General features: G+C 41.0%; 1 protein-coding gene and 1 non-coding gene across 2 annotated transcripts in view; both read right to left on the bottom strand.

Moving 5' to 3' along the window:
- The window catches only part of map1aa (microtubule-associated protein 1Aa), a 67,987-nt gene that overhangs the window by 37,839 nt on the left and 14,409 nt on the right, over positions 1-15,739 (bottom strand).
- Positions 6,144-6,215, bottom strand: trnav-uac. Its single transcript has one exon. It is a non-coding gene; the product is annotated as a tRNA-Val (tRNA).

Here is a 15,739-nt window from a genome sequence, read left to right as displayed (position 1 = left end):
TTTGTTAAATAGCAAGCTGACTCTCACTGTCTTGGGTCACACTTGGGCAAGAGACAGGAAGGTGTTAGCTACTGTGGAGGTATAACCCAGCCTGTGTCAGCAATTGTATGCTGCTGTGCCTAATCACCCCCCCACCCCAGCACCCAACCCTGCCACTGTACAGCGCTCCTAGACACCATCCTATGTGAAGGGCCCTATATAAATCAAGCAGTTATTCTTTTAGCCGAGCCATTAAAATCAGATAGGAAGCACTGATTAAAGACGTTAAGATGCATTATTCGGGTTTCCCCCTAAGACCAGCTGAGGCTTGTGTAACTCTCGTAACAGTGGTGAGTTGAGATTCATTACCAGTGTTGCACCTGCTACTTGACACATTATCCTATTTCTTGTCCATTTACGAGTTACTGAACACTGATGTTGTTATTTTGACATATAAAATTATCCAGAGGCCTATTTTGAGGCCTGAAGTTGTTGGTACTGTTGCCAGAAACATGGCAGTGCTGGTGGCACGAGACTTGGCATGCCCTAGAGCACTGGAAGTATCAAGCATATGTCTCAAATGCTAATGCGATGATAAAGGGACTTTAAAATAACAGCAGGTTTGGTCTTGTGTATAAAAGACACAGAAATGCAGTCTGTCCATCAGGTTTATGCTACATCTGCAGATTCAGGAGTGTAGGTCTTATACCCAAATGCAAAAATATAAATTTACCGCGAAAAAAAAATCCTTGCATTTGATGTAGGACCTTATCAGGTCATTGAGACGTCTAAAGCGCGTCACAGAATATACTGTATATTTTCTAGGCAAAACAATCTCCTGAGTTTGTTTGGAGAGGTCCAATCTTTTATAAAGGTATCTGAACACATGTAGCACAACAGTAGGTTAATTGTGCTATCAGTTTCAGGCTCAATCTGCCTTGTGATTCAGGTGGGTGTAAAGGGGCTGCCTACAGTTGTTACTTCAAAGAAAAGTGGAGCTGTGTTTATTTATAAAACATTAATTTGTCCTCAATTTATATTTTGTAAAGTACTTTGAGACATTTACTGTTACTTAAAATGTGCTTTTACTTATAAATGTAAGTTATTATTATAAAGTTTTGCCCATCAAATATACAGTCAATTCACTTTACAGTATATTCTGTGAAGCACTTTGAGACATCTCAAGGCTCTATATCAAATGAAAGGATTATTATTATTATTGTTAACAGGAATTCTTCTCAAGTCACTTTCGGGGCAAAACAAATGGACTTGCTTAAACAGCCAATTTAGTCTTTGTATTTTCAGGGCTAGCACTGATGTTCCTGTTTGGCAGCGACTTGACACATTTCAGTGCCAAGTGTTGTTGGAATACTTAGGAACAGATGGCATGCATATCTTTACTTCACATTGAAATATTGATTTGAAGCTTCAAATAATGACTGTTCGAGAAGTGGTAGGAAACGTTTGCGTGTTTCGGAACAGGTAAAGGAGCTCAGTCCTGAATGGTTAATGTTTTTCTGCGTTAAAATAAAAATATTCCAGGAGACGGCAAAGGGTTAAAGACATGAGTCAGCAGCATTTGTTATCTTTTTCGTTCACCATTCGTCAGACTTAGCTTCAATTCAAACTCCCACTAGGAATTGGGGGGGGGGAGGGGGCAAAATCCTTTATTCTTCCTATTAGCAAGACAGAGGGTAGTGTGGTCCTCACTGTGCCCCTCCCCTCCACAACTCCATATCCCTTTCCAATTCCGACACCAGCTGTTCGGTGTCACGTGGACCGGCTTTGTGATCCCAAGGAGGATCAGATTTCCCAGGCACACTGCTGTCAATTATGCAATGGAGATTTCACCAGCTTAGAGAGAGACAATACACAGCTAATATTGTCATTCGAGATCATTCATTCAGATTCACTTTCTTCTGAAGGTGTGTGAGATGCAGTGCTGGGGGAGCACTGCATTGACAGAGGAATCGTCCTTTGGATGAGTCATTAAACTGAGGTCCTGCTTGCCGGTTCAGGTGGACACTAAAAGATACCATGGTTGTATTTAATAAGAAGAATCGTTGCATTTGATATAGCGCCTTAACATGTTGTTGAGACGTCTCAAAGCGCTTCACAAGATAGACTGTAAAGTGAATTGACTGTGTATTTTGTGGGTGAAACACGGTAGCAAATGGCGCACAGCAATGTCCCGCAAACAGTCGTGGATTGGGTGACCAAATTATTATTTTTTTCAAATTTTTTTTTGAAGAGATTATAACCCCCCAGAAAGCGATCCACCAATTGACTAGCAACCTATTTGAAAAAGAGAAGTGAGGTTTTCCCGAAGGCCTTGCCAGCAATCCTCAAGATAAATTAGTAATTCTCTTCATTTGTGGGTCCTTGCTCTGTGCAAAATCACTGACACGTTTACCTACCCTTGACAGTAACTATCTGTGAAGCCTTTTGAGATATTACAGCCTTATAGAGGCTAAAGGATTGCCAGGGTAATTATACTGACATACCCTCTCTCTTTTGTTACACTGTAGTGAAAGTGTATTTAAACATGCTACATAAGATGCTTTTCAAAAAGATTAACAACACTCTCTCTTTGATACATTTACAGTTAAACATCTAAATTCAATCATAATCTCCCTTTCTGGATATGCTTTGAGTCCCGGATCTGTCTTAATTTAAACTGGGGCAGATTTATTTTCAATCTCAATAAATACTGCTGTTTGAAGTCCTATTAAAGAAAGTCAAAAACAAAGTTTCATTGCAAATTTTAGTCTAAAGCAAAAATAGTTATTTGCACTAAAATAAATTGATAGGTGTGGCTTAGGATCGTTCAATTACTCTTGAAAAGTTAACCACAATGTTTAAAAATAATATATTCTTTTTTGTCTGGAGAGTTGTGTTTAAAGATAAACATGTGTGTCAATAATGCTGCACTGCAAATTGGCACCAGAGTCATTTGCGGAATGAAACAAAAATCCAAGGAACCCTCATCTACCTGCCCTATACTTTAAGTGACCGAAAGATGGACTCAAGAACAGGCTGAGGGGAGATTAGAGGCTATATTTATACATGGAGTTGTAATGACATGTGCATTACTATGCACATAATATAGATGCTATAGAATGATATGTTTCAGCATTTCTTCTCTCACATAAAAAGAATGGTGATCTCACTTGTGCTAACCAGAGACCACAACTTCTCAGGGATTTGAGACCCTACCGTCTTAAAAGGTAAAATTGTGCAGAATTTTGTAAAATTCTTAAGCTTTCATTTGGAAGTTGATTTTTAAAAAGAACTGCAGAAAATAGGCCAGGAGGTCAGGAGTTACCAGGAAGGGTGGTTGAAATCAGGGCATTGGACTCAATTGAGAAACAGCTTGATGCTGTAATAGGAAGATGGTCAGGTGAGTCTTCAGGAAGAAAGAAATACAAAGGGTTTTCTTCATCCAAACATTTTATGATTCCTCACATTTTATAGACATATTAATATGATTGCCTTCAAAATATATATTCATTCCTCAATATCTATTTTCTTGGATATGAGACTTCCCAGGCCAAGGGTCTCTGAATTTTATTCCTTTCTCAAAACATTTGGATGTTCCACTCTTAATACCAAGTTCAAACTGATAAATATTGGGAACATTGTTCCTATAAACGCCTCCTTTCTTGAGCTCATATTCACCTGGAGTTCTCGCCACTGACTTTAAATGGATTTAAATTGGTTGCTTTATCCGAACATTCCTGGGATTTCAATACAGCATAACTTAGCAAGTAAAATGTATATAGCAAGTGCTTATATGCAGTTGATCTATGAAAAATAGCCACTTAACACAATTTTATGTCTCTAAACAGCCTCGAAAAAATTTGTTGAAGTAGATGATGGAAGGGTGATATGTAGCACAGCACATGGTAATGAATTCAGAGTTTTGTGCAAAAAGAATTTTAGTACATTAACCTTTAGAGTCCAGGCAGGTACAGAAACCCTGTCTCCATGAACTCCAGCTCATACAATGGGCCCATTGTGTGCCGATCACTAACAATTGCAACACTTGCAATCTTTTTGTTACCCATCATAATGGGGAATTGGTGCATAATAGACTCCAGTGAGAAGCTGAGAAAAACACGAATATTACAATAAAAAGTGCCTCAATCCTTTATTCCATCTAAATTAGAAATAACAATTCCAAATTGTTTTCATCTATTCTGTGCCTACAAAATACACATTCACTATACTGTGCAGTAAATCCTGTGAAGTGTTTGAGATGTTTCAATGACATGAAAAAAGGTATATGAAATGCAAGGATTATTATTATTTTATTTTACTCCCTTTTCTAAATGTAACTTTCTTTTCTATCCATCCAAACTCCATATTCTAACTTTTAGAACTTTGTTTTACAAAAAAGCTTTCACTTACCTTGTTTTTTCTTTCTTCCAGCTCCCACCATCCATTTTGGAAGGCTGGCTTTATAATCAGATGCTGGAATTGGGACAACACTTAAATCAACAAGAAATCTGACTCATAGGGTGAAGTAGCCCTAAATATAGTGAAGATAACACTGTTTGTGGTTGAAAAACATCCGGCCAAGAGGATTTATCCAATTTGGGCAACAGACATCTCACCAAGAGTAAGATTGGAGCCTTCAGACCTCAATGAGTACAAACATAATCAATGGGTTGGGATGTGCCTTGGATTGGTGGTTGAAAATTACCAATTCTTCCATCTTAGCAGGATAACAAAAAGGCATTGGATAAGTATTTGAAGATGAATTATATAAAAATCTAAGAAGGGAAAGAGTAGAGAATTGGGATTTCAGTACATAGCTTCAGTGGAAGAGCTGACTTCACCATAAGATGGATATGCCAAATGGCTGGTCTCTGCCTATGCTGTATTTTATATGAATGCTACAAAACTCGCTTATTGTACAATAATTTTAAGTGAATTTAAAGTACAGTGAGCGGGAACTGAATCCAGCATTCATATCAGATTATGATTTAAATTCCTCTTTTCTGGAAATACAGTACTCGCTTTCTCAGTGAATATGCAGTAGACCTGGCCACAAACTTTGAATCACTTTAAAAAGTACATTGGGGTATTGATAGGAATTGATAACACAGGATATCCTACTCTCGAGAGATTAGGGGGATAGCATTATGAATAGTTTCTCAAGTTGTGCTATCGCATCAAAGAATATTACAGTAAGAGGCATGCTACAACGAGCACAGTACAATTTTACACTGTGGGTCAGTAGCTTCTAAGACAAGGAGGTTATTGGCAAAGTTGGAAATACTGTGAAGAATTGAGGCAGCAGGGTTGAATGACATTCCAGAAGGGATGAGAGGCCAGCCGAGAGCCTCCATCTGTCACTGGTGCACAAAGTTCCAAGAGGATGTTTCCATCTGCTTTGATTAGCTGAAGTTCAGTTCTATGTGTTGCCATTCCTGTTTTTGTTGGATTCCTCTAAAGCTCTGACTAATCCTTCACAATCAGCTGCAGTTTCTGATTCAACTAAACTTCTGGGATGGTTTGGCCAAGTGGTCTGAAGAATCGGAAGAGCATCTGACCACTGGTATTACCCACACACTTCCAGGACCAACCACACAAGCTATCATTTAATGTGCTGTCACTTTGAGGTTAAAGAGCATAATTCCAATGAACAAAAGTTGAACGCTTACCAGCATCTTTGTTTGCTCCAGTTGATGGTGTACAATGAGCCATACAATCTCCATCTTCCTTGGTTAGCCTAACTATTGAGCCCCATTAAGAATTGCCCCTCCTTTACAAAGAGGGCAATAACTAACAAGAATATCTAACACAAGGATAATATCATAATTAACAGAAAATGACCAACATAATCCCTTGTGGATACAATAGTATCAAATTTGTTGCGTCTGGTTCAGAGTTGCAATAATCTAAATGCAAAGAGTTATAATAATATAATAATCCTTGCATTTGATATAGCGCTTTTCACGTCTTCTAGATGTCTCAAAGCACGTCACAGAATATACTGTAAAGTGAATTGACTGTATATTTGTGGGCGAAACGCGGCAGCCAATTGCTCACAGCAATGTCCCACAAACAGTCGTGGATTGAGTGACCAAATTATTATTGTTTTTTTCTCTTGAGGGATTACTATTGGGCACAAGGAGTAAGAAAACTCACCCAAGGTTTCACCCTGCCAGGAATCAAACCCAGGTCTCTCGCTTGTAAGGCGAGTGCTCTAACCACTGAGCTACAGGACTCCACGTTACATTGGGATAAGTTTAGATGGAATTATACGAGGAAAGTGCTCGTTGTTGAGTAATTCTACCAGTACTTGACACACATTCTCTTCTCGTTGCTTATAATTGATTTGGCGTCTTGCTTCACTGTGAATTTTAGCCAGCTTCTTAGCCTTTGGAAGTGGATGTTCATCAGCATATAGGTGAAGTTGGGCTTCAATAAAATGCTTCCCATGTGCAGTAAAGTTTCACGTCTGCGCCCAGCTCTGTGCTCCCTAAATCTTTGCGTGTGGCTTTATAAACCAGTGTAAACTCAAGCTGAACAGTGTCTTTGGGAATTGTGTCTATTCACCCAGTTTTACATTTGTGAAATGCTAACAGAGGATTATCCGGGGCTGTCTGTATCAGGGTTACCCAGATGGTTTGGCTGGTGCTAGTGTTCATCCCAAGTGTCTGGCACTTAGAGTTCAGAAACACTGCCAAAGACTGGAGACTGGTGTCATGAGTACACAAGGCAGGAATTACTGATATCTAGCCATTGCTGCAAAATAATCCTACCCACGCACAAAATCTGTCTCCTCTCCAACTTTACTCTCTACATCTTCTAAAGGTTCCAACTCATGCCGAGGTATAGTTCCCCCCGGTATCTTGCCCAAATGGCCATTCTTGCATGAGCCTACTTACTGAGGGCAGGAGTATACAATTATGTGTATAATGGGGAGGAGCTGGAGGGAGACACAGATACAGATGCAGTTTACAGTGAGGCGATTACTTGAGCCGATTATAGCATTGCAACTCCTGCATATGCACAAACCTTTAGACTGGGAATTAGCAGAAAAAGATGTTTTTTAGGCCAGTCACGTTGCAAACAGACAAAACAGATTTTCTAAACGTTGTTACTTTGCACATTTGCACCACCAGGGGATGCTGTTGCTTTTCCTTCCTGTTTTCAGTTATGAAATCACTTGTATGGTGTAACTGTGGTAAATAAACTTGCTTCTTAGAATATCAGTTTTCTTCATAAAATTAAACCCATAAAAGACTGCATACACCAATGATTTCCCCCAAAACACCTAGATAGATTGAGAATTATTCTGCTCCACATGTTTCGTGTTGTGAAATTTGGCTGCATTCAATAAATGTAATGAGTTTATCATGTTGTTGAGACATCTCAAAGCACTTCACGGGATATGCTGTAAAGTAGAGTGACTGTGTGTTTTAATAATATAATTTTAAAAATTTTTTGGGGCGAAACACATCACATCAAAACAGCCATTAAGTGATTAACCAATTTATCCGAGGTGTCACACACACAGATGGCAAATTACTGATGAAGCAAACCCCTCAGAAATGTTATCTTAAAATTTACATTTTAAATGATTATTAATGTTCAGCTAGTTGAAGGAACGTTTAATTGAATGGAATCAGTGATCTTTCATTAAGTATAAACAAGGATTTCTTTCTTCACCACCCTCAAGAGGAATTCTGCACCTATCTGGCGATATCAAAATTAAATAGTAACAGAAGGGTGAAAATCGCGAGGTACAAAGTGTTAATTGTCACATTGCCCTGCAATTTGAACCTCATAGTGGGTCAATGCACTGACGGAAGTGGTGCTGAGCAGTGCAGGTTGGCAGAAAATCCTGGGTTTAGTGGCTGCTCAGCAGAGTGTTAGCTGATCTCAGCTGGGCTATTGGTGGAGCCACCAGGATTGGTTTATATTTACTCTACTGTGCTCTGTTCAGGTTCACACTGCCAACTGGCAAATGCCTCATGTCACAGCGTGTTGGGCCCCCTCAGTACTAGAGGCTAGATTTCAGCCCTCAGACTTGAAGGTTAATTCTTTGTGGTAGTCTGAGTTTGACAAGAGGGGTTCCAGTGCAAACTGTCAGCTTCAAAGGGTAAAATCGATCAGAGAAAAACAAAACCATACAGGGGAGGAGAGAAATGCTGTACATCAATTTGTTTTGCTGGTTGCGGGCACTGGTTTCGCCCACACAATATACAGTCAATTCACTTTCCAGTATATTCTGTGAAGCGCTTTGAGACGTCTCGAAGACGTGATAAGGAGCTATATCAAATGCAAGGATTATTATTATTATTATTATCATCGTTATTATTGACCCCCCCCCCCAATGTCTCTGCAGGTTCTCAGGTGCTGATCTTGTGGATTCCCTACATGCATACGGAATGCACACAGGTTGGCAGAGTTTGCCTGCATTTCTAGACTTCAGAGAGTTACATCTTTTAATTATTCCAGATCTCTTGTTAGTAGATAGCTTTAAAATTAAATGCAGTGTAATGTGGAAAATAATGGTTGGCTGGTGGTGGTTTGAATAACAGCTGGTTGTGAATTAGTCTGCTTTTGTCTTGGGCTTTTAACAGAACCCACAGCTTCACCAGTTGTGCACATGGTTGGCCCAAGGCCCAATGAGAGGTTACCTACACCCCTGTGATTCCCGCTCACCATCTGCTATCAGACTCTAGGCAGATCTCTCTCTGATAGCCTCTGGATGTTACAGCTGTAGCTCACAGTCAGATCAATACCGAATTTACGACTCTGAATGGAGAGCATCAGGGTGCATGGGACGACACAGACAAAACCAAAATCTATATTCCCTTTCCCACACCTGCTCAGCCCATGAGCATAATACAGTCAGCTAGAGAATTCCATCCCCCCTTGCTATACAAGGTACATTTGACCAAACTGTGGAGAGAGAAAAAATTGCTCTTCCCTCGACTTGTTCCCAATAATCTTTCAATCGGATACACAAAATGTAAGATCTGGCAAAGCAATTCTGAAACTCATTATACTGACCCGGTGGAGGCACATTGTGTCAAGCAGATTCAAGAGGAAATTAGATAGCTCTTTGGCAAAAAGAAATCGATTGAGGAGTCTGAGACATAGAGTAGTTAGGATTCTGTTCTCATTATTGACCGAGCAGATGGACTGTCATGACCCTTTCTGGTCCTATACATTCTTATCCTCCTATATTATAACTTATTATNAAAAAAAGGAAGTGTACAGATCAGCTCTGAAATCTGTGCTGAAGGTTAATCCAAGCCCAGCCTGAGGAGCAAAGCCATCAGATCTTATTTTACGTAACTGTTAAACCGAGCTTCAATCCCAAACCTTGAAGGTGAAGATTGAGAGCTTTACATTTACTGTATGTTGGTTGACTTCAATTCTCTGGAGCACTCTCCTATAATAATCATAAAGTTTACAGTGCTGCCAGAGATGGAAGAGATAGAGTGAGATAGGGCAATAAAAGGGACATAAATAGGGCAAAAAGTAAGGATGTAGATAGTTTGGAAATAGTTTATTAAACAGCAGGAAATTGCTGAAGAATTGTTATTCGTGCTGAAGGTCCCTTGAGAAATCTAAAATTATACAAAACAAATCCTACTCTAGGTCCTTCTCTCGCACGTGTAATATGTCCCAATTAAAAATACTCTATATTTAAAAGGAGAGGACTGGGTAGCAATGAAATCTACAGCTTCTGCTTCGTACTTACAGCCTCTCCCCAAAACACTGGATTTTAAAGAGAGTTAGAAACCCATCACAAGACAGTGGCTCTCACCTCTGCCAGCTCACACAGTGTACGTGTGTGTGTGTGAATCCGCTGCTGAAGCCAACTTTGCTGAAATGGTTAGAAGAGACGAACATAATCTCTCCCTCCCACTCCACTCACCCCCCCCCCACCCTACTCCCGAGCCCAGAATTCAAACTCCCATTAATCAAGTAAAGTCGAAGTCATTGCCAGATCGTCGCTCAAGCAGAATGCAAATGGTCAACCGTCTGTATATTTGCACCATTAGTGATATAAATCCCGAATCTGAATTTGAAAACTGCAGCCCACTAGGAAAGGTGGATGTGTTGGCAGGACTACGACTGAAGATGGGTGAACGTGTCACTCAGCACAATAGTTTGGGGAATGGGAAAGGAACCCTCTCAATGTTGGGCCATAATAATAATAATGATAATAATCCTTGCATTTGATTTAGCACCTTATCACATCGGTGAGACGTCTCAAAGCGCTTACCAGAATATATTGCAAAGTGTATTTGTGTCGAAATAGCTATCATGTGGGGATGGCTGAATATTCTGCAGTACTTGCTTGATTGCCTTTGGGGATCAGGGAGTCTCCGTGGAAGTGGGTGGGTGGTGGGGGGTTGGGGTAGGGATTACAGTGGAAGGAGTGGCTTTACAGGTCAAATGGTCTTCCCTTCCTCAAAGTAGGAGTTTGGGCATTTCGTAACCTGACCCTTCTATTATGGAGCAGCCCAAACTTTGCCCAATAAAATGTTACAGCACAGAAAAAAGCCGTTCAGACCTTCAAGTCCATGCTTTTCTCCACGTGGGCCATCTAGTGTAATCCCACTCTCCTGCTTGCTCCCCTTACCCTTTATTATTTTTCAAGCATATATTCAACAACAACAACAACAACAAGATTCCATTTATAGAGCGCCTTTCACGTCGGGAGGACGTCCCAAGGCGCTGGATAGTTGGGTCAGGACCCCAGCAGGAGGAAGTGGTTAGGGTGAGGGGAGGGAAGGGAGGGAGCGAGGAGGGGGTAGAGAGTCGAGAGGGGAGCTGAAGGCACAGTCAAAGAAAAAGGTCTTGAGACCGGCCTTGAAGGAGGAAAGGGAGGAAGCAAGGCGAAGGCACTGAGGGATGGAGTTCCAGACTGAGGTTGATAGATTTCTAAAGGATAGAGGCATTAAGGGATATGGGGATAGGGCGGGTAAATGGAATTAGGTTAGAAGTTCAGCCATGATTTTATTAAATGGCAAGGCAGGCTCAAGGGGCCCAATGGCCTACTCCTGCTCCTATGTTTTATGGTCTTATGGTCTAAGCACATCTCTGTTCCATACTTTTAGGTCTGAACTTTAAATCATTATTTTGTTTAAAAAGAAACCACTCGCGGGTTCAATGGCAGTCAATCTGAATGAGCTGGAGAGATTGGAGGTGACAGGACGAGGAACAAAAGTTCAAGCTGCAGCAGCCTCCTAGACTAAGGCTGTCAGTTCTGTGCGTTGAAATGCAAGACAGCAAAGGGCACAGGCACAATCTGCATCAGGTTCATCCATTCGCATGTTGGCTTTCAAGGGCTCCAAAGAGCCATGGCACTAAATTATAAACACAAATTCCCAAATTCTCGAAGGAAAACTCCTCTATTCAGCATCAACCTGTTTCTGTCATTCATCAGCATCAGACCTCAAGGTGACAGTTCTTGCAATTAGCTGTCCTTAAATCAATATAGAGTTACATTAGGTGGGGGTTCAAGGCATCAATTTAGCTCAGTTAGTAGCTCCCCCCCCCCAGCCCTGTGTTAGAAGGTTGTGGGTTCAAGCTGCAAATCAGGAATTGAACTCATAGTCTAGCTCAGGGTGATCCAACCTTTCGGCTGCCAATGGCCATATGTGCTATTTGAGAAATGTCCGTGGGTTGCATAAGCAATATTTTCCTTCCAGAAACATAACATAACATTTATGGGTTATGGAGGGAGTGGGTGGGCCAGATGAAACACAGGGAAGTTGGATCATCTTGGTCTAAGTTAACACTTCATTTGAGATACTTGGGAGCGTTTATTGTCAGAAAACGTAAAGTCCAGTGTGAAAGGAGGTCCATAGAATTGCATTAACTGAAGATAAATGAGGGGAAACCCTTCTATTTGAAGTTTCCCTGAAATTCCTACCACAGGAGGTCAAGTCCCAGGACAGAGTAAGAGCCATCAATGCCTTTCTCCATCCTTGCCCTGGAGGCTAAGCAACATACGGGGAAAGCAAATTCAATATGCTATAAAAGTCAAAGGTCGTAGTCTGCTTGACGACCAGTGGTCAGAGATGTAAAACAAAGTACCATCAGCAACAAGAGGTGGGATCAAATGTCAAACACTTAAACTCCTTTTACTGGGGCCAAAAGAGCAAACCGGAGGAACACGCTTTAACCCGAGCAGCTCCAAATTGTTTTGTTTTGCCCGATTAATGTTTTATATATTAGACTTCAGCAATTCCAGTGCAAACAAGCCATTTAATAGGAAGTTCAGTAAAAAAGATAGTTACTAACCTCATTATCACAGACCTCAAGCAGTAATTGAGGATGGTCAGATTAGGCACAGACTGGGTCCAGCACTGGACGTATTACTCAGACATGCCCAATAAGAAGCGCAGTGTCACAGTCTCCAGTTTGCTCCCCACATCCTAAGATGTGTTATTTGTCTCAGAAGGTCAATGGATCAAGGGATTTGAACCCAGTAGCCCAGGCTCCAAGTCCACTGCTCTCAACTGACTGAGCTACACAGAAACACCAAGAGTAATTGCAGAATTATCTCAGACTTCACACTGAAAGGGGATCACATGAGGGGTGGGCACTGTACAAGTGCAAACTGTTGTTGTTGGAAGAGGGAGGTTGTATGAAGTTCCTTTGGCCCTATGGAGCTGGTTTGATACTCAAATGTATCCCAGTCTTGTTTTAGAAACCAAGGGCGAAACAAAATTGTATCAGTAACGGAAAACCTTTCGATTAAATTACAGCCTAGAGGATACTATAAGTTAGCCTAATAGACACTTAGTAACATGTTATCAACTTCAGGCAAGTGCAGACCATTGATCCACTTATTTACCCAGCCAACTTCCCTCAAGTTTCTTTCAATGAGTATTTCTAAAAAACAATAACCTTGATACCTTTCAGGATCTGATCGGAACTGGTCCAGTTCTGATCTGAAACCTTTTGTAATTTACTCAACCTAAACTTAAGTGATTTAAACTAAATTACTGTTTACAGATAATTTTGAGGTTTCCTGTTAATAACGTAACCCAGACTGGGTAACCACAACCACAATGAGCGAGGGGTGGTTATGACAGCTATTTCCCTCCATGTAGCAAATAAAAATAGCATTAAAGTAATAATATCAATTTGCAGAGAGAAATTCACAGTGTGGTGTTGTTTATATAGTAAAGGGATAGATGTAATGAATGCACGCAGTTGACCAATACTCTGCCTACAGGTTGAAAGGACTACATAGAAATGCACAGACTGAGCTCAGAGCCAGTAATATGGTCCCTCAGGGCCACTCCACTGGGGCCCTAGCCCCAACTCACTGTAAAAGGCTGACAGATCACATTTCTACAATCAATAATTCATACCACCTCCGAGGTCTGTCACACAAACACTGCACCATTGGACTGCAGTGCCAGACACTCACATTACATTACCAGATAACGCTGTAACAGTACAACAAGCAGACAGTCAGCAACTGAAGGAGAAGGATAGGTTAACATTCCAATAAAGTTACACCTGAAACAACGAATGCATCCTCTGCCTTCAGCTTCCGACTGTGCTGTTTTGCATTTCCAGCATCTACAGTTTCTCTTTCTCTCTTCCTTGTCCAAGTGTTCATTATTAATGTGTGAGCCTCGCCAGTGAGTGTCAGTGAGCTGGGGAGGCAGTGTGGGGGTGGGGGCGGTGAGGTAGGGAGGGAAAATCACAGCCAAGCTGGATGTTGTCCTCCTCTGACATCTCCACAGATGCACCTCCAGAAGTTGTTGGTAGATAGTGATCAGGCGAGCAAACCCTGCCTTAAACAAACTGAAACATGGGAAGCAATTCCACATATTTGGATGGGGGATAGTTTGTGTGGGAAAATAGAATTTTGTTTTGAGTAAAGATTGAAATGAGTGACCAGGTTATGTTCTTGCAGCTCTAAGGTATAAATGCAGATTGTTGTTGTTGTTGTAGTTGAATTATATAAAAAAACTGAGCAGAAGCTCAACAACCAAATCAAAAATGATAATGTACAGATCAATAACTTACTGATTAATAAGCGAGGGTTGAGTTTTTTTGTTTACAGTCTAGAAAGTGGAAAGTCTCTGGACAAGCACATGTCATGTCAACTCAGCGGAAGCACTCATGCCTTCGGGTCAGAAGGTTGTGTGTTCAACACTCGTTGGGATGTGAGCCATAATCCAGGCTGACACTCCAGCACAGCAACTCAGCGGCTGCAGCGGCTACATCGGAATGAGGCACTGAACTAATCTCCCATTTATCTTTTCTTAAGGTGGACTTTACAAATCCCCACCACACTATTGGAAAGGGAGAGGGCAGTTTGTCCCAGTGTCCTGGCCAACAATCCTCCATCTTAATAACTGTCTACGTGAAACAATTACTATTCAGGAACTACACCATGGGCGCAATAGAAATACAAGTTTTCTTTCTGCCCAGGCAGCCCATAAACCCCTCCTGGTGGCAGTGCCTCTCCATTTCCTAGTGGCTGTTTGACTAGAAAAAAAACATTTGGATAGCATATGGAACACAGAAATTTCAATTTGTTTCAGGATCTGCATGAGAAAGTTTTGCACAGCAAGTTGCCTGCAGTAGCCACGTTGCAACACCTTTACTGCCATAGACCTACATAAAGGACTCAGCAAAGTGGACTCCAGGTAGCACTGACCTAGATTCCAGTTGAAATCAAGAGAGGTCGGTGAAATGAATGGTTCCTGCAAGAGGTGATTTTCCTGGAGAAATAACATGCCGGCTCAATATACTTTATTCCATTGTTAAAATAACAATGGATTGATACTTTGAACTCACAAGCACACGACACAGAGGGAATAATATAGAAAAAACACATATTCAGAGTATACAGATTGTATTCTGTGTTCTGAATCATATTAAGGTTTAGAACAATAGTTCACAATTGTTCGAGTTGAAGCATGACCCATTTTAGTTCAAAACCCAACCACTTCCAAACTTTCCACTCATTTATCAGCACATCATATGTTCCCATCATGGAGACTTGTGTTTCAACTTTTAAATGTGAAAAATGAACTTGAATTTCCCTAGAACTTTATCAAGTTTCAAAGTGCTTTACAGTAATTACTGTCAAGTTTGATGACTCTTTTCTGTGGGGAAAACAAAGTTTCACAAACTGAGGTAGGAGGAGAACAATGTGATCATAAAAACATTAAGAACTGCAGACAGGACACCTTCAAAAATCCTTTACTTTGTCTCAGTACTGCAGTGAGGTATCAGCGTAGACTGTAAACTCAAGCCCCAAAGTGAATTTGAACCCACTACTTTCTGACTCAAGAGATGAGAGTGTTGCCAACTGAGAAGGCTAACACGCACCAATTTGAGTCGTGTATACATGCATTTTACTGCAGAGATGGAAATAAAGCTTGTCTTGATCTATGATAACTTGAGTGCCATTGTAGCAGCAAATCACAGGTGCTGGAGGAGCTAAAATCTACAAAGGGTTAACTGACAAGAAAGTCAACATTCATCTGTTGTTCTATGAAGCGAACTACTGTAGTAGTTTTACAGCAATCAGCCTCTACCTATCAAGCAGGTTATTTTACTGTGCCATTTTCTCTGGCCTGAGGCTCCCTGGCCCTAGGGAGAAAGGTACAGGCAGTGCAGTCTAACACAGCACTGGAGAGGACAGAGGTGGAAAAATTGGGCCGTTGGGATCGTTAAAACCGGGCGGGTATTTGTTATAAGCAGAGTTTGCTATAATGATGTTCGTTTTGACATCTGTCGGTTT

This window comes from Callorhinchus milii, unplaced genomic scaffold (assembly GCF_018977255.1).
Source record: "Callorhinchus milii isolate IMCB2004 unplaced genomic scaffold, IMCB_Cmil_1.0 Scaffold22, whole genome shotgun sequence".
Taxonomy (NCBI): domain Eukaryota; kingdom Metazoa; phylum Chordata; class Chondrichthyes; order Chimaeriformes; family Callorhinchidae; genus Callorhinchus; species Callorhinchus milii.
Note: the sequence above shows the minus strand (reverse complement) of the source record. Positions and strands in the feature narration are given on the sequence as shown.